At 49.2% G+C, this 6,000-nt stretch overlaps 1 protein-coding gene across 4 annotated transcripts in view; it reads left to right on the top strand.

The window, feature by feature from the left end:
- Positions 1-6,000, top strand: part of Trim2 (tripartite motif containing 2) — a 112,290-nt gene that overhangs the window by 22,378 nt on the left and 83,912 nt on the right. Inside the window, exon 1 of one of the 4 annotated variants that reach the window (XM_050158787.1) lies at positions 542-694. The exons of the other annotated variants lie outside the window; for them this stretch is intronic. The gene's annotated coding sequence lies outside the window, so the exon portion shown is untranslated. Of the gene's footprint in view, positions 1-541; positions 695-6,000 lie in introns of those variants that run through there. 4 annotated transcript variants of the gene reach the window in all.

The following is a 6,000-nucleotide window of genomic DNA, read 5'->3' as shown; positions in this document are numbered from 1 at the left end:
GGAGAAGCATTGATTTGGAGGAGAAGCATGGACTTGAAGGGAGACGCATAGACATGGAGGGAGAAGCATTGACTTGGAGGAGAAGCATTGATTTGGAGGAGAAGCATGGACTTGGAGGAGAAGCATGGACTTGGGGGAGAAACATGAACTTGAAGGGAGAAGCATGGACTTGGGGGAGAAGCACTTACTTGGGGGAGAAGCATTGACTTGGGGGAGAAGCATTGACTTGGGGTTCCTCTGCAACCTGCATTCTGAGGTCAGAAATAGAGTTTGGATTTCCAGAGTAGGATTTAGAATTGTGGCACCCTTGAGAGGATTATCCCAGTGAAGACAGTTGTTAAAGAAAAAGTCAGAAGCAAAGAGAACCTCAATTTAAAAAAAAAAGTAATTACCCTTCCTGTTCAGTGTTCCTTACTCCTTGTCTCCCCTGCTTCAGGGTGAAACACAATATCTTAAGCAAACAGAGCTCAGAGAGGCTGATCATTGGCTCCCATTGTCCCTGATACCGCAGCCCCTCCCTCCCCTTGGCCTGTGCTGACAGGGCTGTTTATAGTTTTCTTCTAAGGGCCACCCTTTAACTCAGTCTGATGACTATAATGGGCTCGTTTGTCTGAGGACTAAAGGGAGCGGAGTCCCTAGCACTGAGCAGGCTGGGCCAGGCTTTAATCTCAGGAGCTGCTGTTATGGAACCCAGGTAAGAACTTCCACACGTGTGATGAGTCTTTCTCTGGGCTGACTGTTAATCTCGGGCAGGGAGGGAGATGAGCTGTGATTGAGTTGCTAGCTTTGCCGCTGGTTTTCAGTTCTTGTCTGCAAAGACGAAGGAAAAGATGAGTCCTCTGAGACCTGCCTAGAACACTTATAGAGACTGGTCCACCCAGGTGAGAAAGGAGAGAAAGCACGGAACTGGGGCAGAGGGGCAGATCTGGCCCCAAGCAGCATCACTGGCCTGAGCTGGAGATATTTTCTCCCCTACACGCTGCCGGGTGCTCAGCCTTTTACTTTTCCAATGCAGCTCTTCGCAGCTTGTGGCTGCCACAGTGGGGTTTCTGTGGCCTGTGTACCCCGGTTGACCCCCTTTGAAAGAGCTAATATCTTTTTAGCATTTTCAAAGGGGAGGCATAGTGGACTTGTCATAAACAGATCCATTCAGAAATGTGGGAAAGGCTGTGAGCCAGCGGGCTGCTGTAAAGTTTAACTGCCCCATAAAAAGTGCTCAAAGGGCATTCGGAACAAGGAAGAGCCCCAGGCGAATAGAGAGCTTGTCCTTGATTACTGGAGTGGAGAGGCCCTGGTAGAGGTGGCCCCTGTTGCCCCACCCCCACCCGCTGTGACAGTTCAGGGGAATCTGAAGGGGCTTGGGCAGCCACACAGCTGTGCTTTCTGGCTCCTGGTTCTGGTTTCCCCGGCTGTTGAGTCTGGTTTCTTCCTCTTGGTCCATGTGGCAGTAGACCCCTGCTCCATCACAGAGCTACGGCCACGGCAGCAGGAAAGTGATGGGTCACAGAGCACCTTAAGCCCCCACTTCCCCTTGAAAGCGGGCTAGAAAACCCCGCCTCCTGCTGAGCGAAAGAACCGTCCTAGGCAGCTTTGATCAGATTCTGTGTCCTTGCCTTTCCCGAGGATCCTGGTGGTGTGAAGTCAGAGAGCTTCCGGTGTGTCCGGTGTGTTCAATGTGGACAGGAATCTGATAAGCTGTAGAAGGGAGGCTGGCGAGTCACCTGGCATCCTTGCTGCGCTTTCTGAATCTCTGGCTTCTCCCATCCCCAGGTTTTTATACGCTAACGAGATAAAGCACCTGTAAAAGTGTCATGCTTTTGTGGTGCCTGATGGAATTAGATCAGAATGCAAAAGTCAGTGCTCAAGTAAATAGGACCCAAAGCAGCACAAGGTTTAGCCCATTTGTATGAAAACATAAAACAATGTAAAATAAAAAACCTTTAAGATAAATAGAAATAAATGTCCTAGGGGGAAAAAAAAAAACATGAGCAATTTGCAAGCCCTGCCAGAGCTCCTGAGTGAGTGGTCTAGAGTCCAGGAGAGATGGAGGGCCAAGCTGCTCCTTGGAGCAGGCTAGGAACAGAAAGAATTGACTCTGAAAATGAACTTCAGACTGCCGAGGGTGGGGTGAGGCCAGGGTAAAACTGTCCGCCCCCACCCTGCACACTCGGTTTGTTGGAGGCACTCCATTTCCACACTCCTACCTGATAGGATATTTCCGAAAGCACAATTGCCCCGCCCTGGGGCTACTCCTGTGCTAACTAACCCTCAGCTGTAAATCAGAGGTCCCAGTGACCTGGGAGGCTTGGTGACTAGCATGCAACTGTGTCTAACTTCATGCTATGACTGGAAAGTTCTCTCTAGTGGCTTCAAGTTCAGGTGTTAAAGAAGGCTTGCAGAGGGCTAGAGAGATGGCTCAGTGGTTAAGAGCATTGCCTGCTCTTCCAAAGGTTTTGAGTTCAATTCCAGCAACCAGATGGTGGCTCACAACCATCTGTACTGAGGTCTGGTGCCCTCTTCTAGCCTGCAGGTATACATGCGGACAAAATATTGTATACATAAAAAAAGAAGGCTTGCAGAACCCAGGGAAATGCTCTGTCTGCTGGCATATCGTAAATGATATGATGGACAACATAGATGATCATTCAAATAAAGAGCTGCGTGGGGTGGAGGTGGGGGAGGGAGAGGTAGAGGTCGGGTAGAGAGTCCTCCCAGCACCTCCACCTGTTCGTTCAGCAGATGTGTCTGTTGTGACTTTTGTTGCTATTGGTGGCTTTGTTGTTTTATGGTGACTTCATTAGGCAGGCTCCATTAGTTAGATGACAGCCACTGGGAACTGAGTCAATCTCCAGAACATTTGTGCCTTCCCGAAGGTAAGTGTTGGTGCTGCAGCCAGAGAGCCACTCACTCCCCTCACTATCAGATTCCTTCCCAGGGCTTCTGGGAAGCCCTTGACCTTCCTACACCCATTAGCACACAGAGATACCTTTTCATTTTCTACATCTTAATGGCTTCAAGAACTGTTTGCCAAGAAACGGAAAACAAGACACACACACACACACACTTATTCTAACCCTCAGTATCACACCTTTCTCAGGATTCACACTTCAGGCCATCTCTCCCACATATTTGTACAAAGTGCACACTATTTCTGCGTCCCAGTTCCCAAATCTGCAGCATGTGGCTAGTCCTAAGAAGGGCCAGCTAAAGGGAGGTCCCCGGGACATCAGCATTGCCACACTGGCGGGGGTGACCCCAGAAGGCCAAGGCTGAGAGCAAAAGCTTTGATTTGGATGCATCCAGGTCAACTCTTGAGAATATTATTGGGCAAGTCATCCGCTTTTCTAAAGTTTCTGGCGGGATCACTGTGAGATGATCTTAACTGTGTCGGGGGTAGCTTGATGTACAGTGCTCAGCGCAGTCTCTCTCTGGTAAATCCGCTCATTTCCCAGATACCAGCACTCAGAGATAGGCCTAACCATAGACTAAGTTTGCTGAGTGCCCCTCCTCTCCCGCCACCAGGATTAACTGAAAATTCTGGGAAAAGGAACTATGAGTCACCTGGCAAGGTTGTGCCCTAGTTTCTACACCACACTGGCCGGCAGGTGACTCTGGATGACAGTATGTCCCTTGGGCCATTGTCATCTGATCTTCCCATGAGGCAACGTCTTCAAAGTCCTCTCTGACTCTGGCTCCATAATGGGTCTAGCATATACCTCAAGCAGAGTTGAACTAATCCCGGGTCTCCAGTTTCTACCAATGTCCTGGGAAAGCCCGGTTCCCTCGCTTTTCCTCATCTGATAGTGGCCATCCCAGTGTCTCCCTCCTGGGATGACTTGGGGTTGGGAAGATAAGAAACACAGATGCCTCCAGCGTGCTTGACTTGGGGGTCCTTCCTTCACCTTACTCCATGAAGCACAACCCCATTATGATGGAACTTTCTAGGTGTTGTTTCAGAGGTTTCCCACCAAGACTGGGCTGATATCATCAATCTAGGTCAGAGGATGAAAAGTGGAGGCCACTCCCGCATCATAGAAAAGCAGCTCTTGGGAGAACCCAGCCTTAACTCCCTCCGGAGACTGACAAAAGCAGCCATTTCTTCCCGGAGTCCTGTCTGTAGGGAACCCTAGGAAAAGGGAGCCCCAAAGCCAAGGGTGGAAGACAGTGGAATCAAGAAAACAGGTAGACAGTCCCCGGTAGCCACCTAAGAACACGCAGCTTGATGACCTCTGCCTTACTGGAGCAATGGAAGCCACGGTTTGGTTTGTATTCACAGTTCTTGAACTTCACAGTGCTCTGCTTTAAATTTCAAAGGAGTGTGCACGCGCCTTCAACCATCCCCCAGTCAACACCTGCTTTGTCATCCAGGGACATTAAAGGAACCCACCTAAAAGATAGAAAGAAAATCAAATACCTCCCTCCCCCTCCTCACCCCGCCTGGAGTCCAGGCTTCCTTTCACCTCAAGCCATTCTCTGGGAACACTCTTTCATCCCACCTTCACCCTGCGCAGCCATTCTAGGGCTCTAACTGCCAGGAGGGGTTTCCCGCTCCACTGCGAATTCCCAGCACTGTGCTCCAAGGGCTGAGATAGGGATCAGCAGACCCCACCGCCTGCAGCCAACTCCTCTCAGGCTGCTGACTCAGTAGGCCTTCCACAGACAGCAGCAGACGCCACACGCTCGGCCTCCTGACACCAGCACAGCGGCCTTCTCCACCGACCGCATTCATTCTTCGCAGGTGTGTGGAGACCTTGGCATCTGCGGAACCACAAAGCCTGTCTGTGATCCTGTGGCTCCCACGGGGCAGTAGTAAGGGTTAACCTTTGGTGTAATAGATAGCCTGCCACGGAATCTCCAAGGACAGACACTTACTGGAAGTTTTCCCTCTCAACTCCCCCCTCTTCCCAGAAGAGTTTTCTGTTTTGTTTTGTTGTATTGTTTTAGCATTACACAGCCTGTCCTGTGTGCTAGGCCACCCTGTTCCTCACCACACTCACCCTCCCCAAACCTCGAACTAAACACACACACACACACACACACACACACACACACACACACACACACACTGATGCGCAGGTGCAGGACAGCACTGGGCTGCAGGGGGAGTTCGGCACTAGTGCTGCAGGTGAAGGTAGCATGCATCAACTTTTGCTGCATCCATATCTACCATAATTTTCATTCATAATGAGGTGTGGCAAGCAATGACAACAGTGAATGACAAGAAACATATAACAATAATGAAAGGTATTACACTATATCTATATATCATCTATATATCATAGGCTGTTAAGTTCTAGTCTTTCTTTTTTTATGTCTTTAGAAAACAGTCAACCACAGGTCACTGAAACCAAGGGAGGTTTTAAACTGTGGCTATGGTGATGGATAAGGGGCTTCAAGTCAAGTATGGGTGGGTGGCCTCTGCCTGCTCCTAAAATCCTATGGCATCTGCAATATTCTCCTCCACTGTTGTCCCCTGGACAGACAGCTGGGCACTAATTGAATTTCCAGAGTGCCCAGTATAGCCAGTCCTTTTGATGTATCACTGACCCCAGGTCTCTCCCCTGGAACCAAGGGAGCAGGATGAGAGCTGTGAGCTTTTCGGCTTTCCCTGAGGCCGAGAGCACAGGCTCTTCCCGGGGTGCAGTCCTTTCCTTGTGTCTTTTTTTTTTTTTTTTTTTTTTTTTTTTTTTTTTTTTTTTTTTTTTTTTTTTTTTTTTTTTGAACAAGAAATAGCAGCCATTGGTATTTTCTTAGGGATGAGAGTCCTTTCAATCCGCCCTCGACTTGGATAGCCGTCATTTCTCTGGATCCTTTCTGTGTTCTGGGCACACTGGGGACATAACATAAATATTAATTACTGCTGGTACATTACTGACAGAAAATGGGAAGACCCCTATACAGCAGCAGTGACCCTAGAAGTCCCAGAAGCTGTGTTGGATATGTGACAAGGACAGAGAGGGACAAGACATTAAAAAGCAGCTGTCTTCCCACACTTAGAAT

This window comes from Alexandromys fortis, unplaced genomic scaffold (assembly GCF_014885135.2).
Source record: "Alexandromys fortis isolate MF-2015 unplaced genomic scaffold, M_Fortis_MF-2015_v1.1 scaffold_102, whole genome shotgun sequence".
NCBI lineage: Eukaryota > Metazoa > Chordata > Mammalia > Rodentia > Cricetidae > Alexandromys > Alexandromys fortis.
Note: the sequence above shows the minus strand (reverse complement) of the source record. Positions and strands in the feature narration are given on the sequence as shown.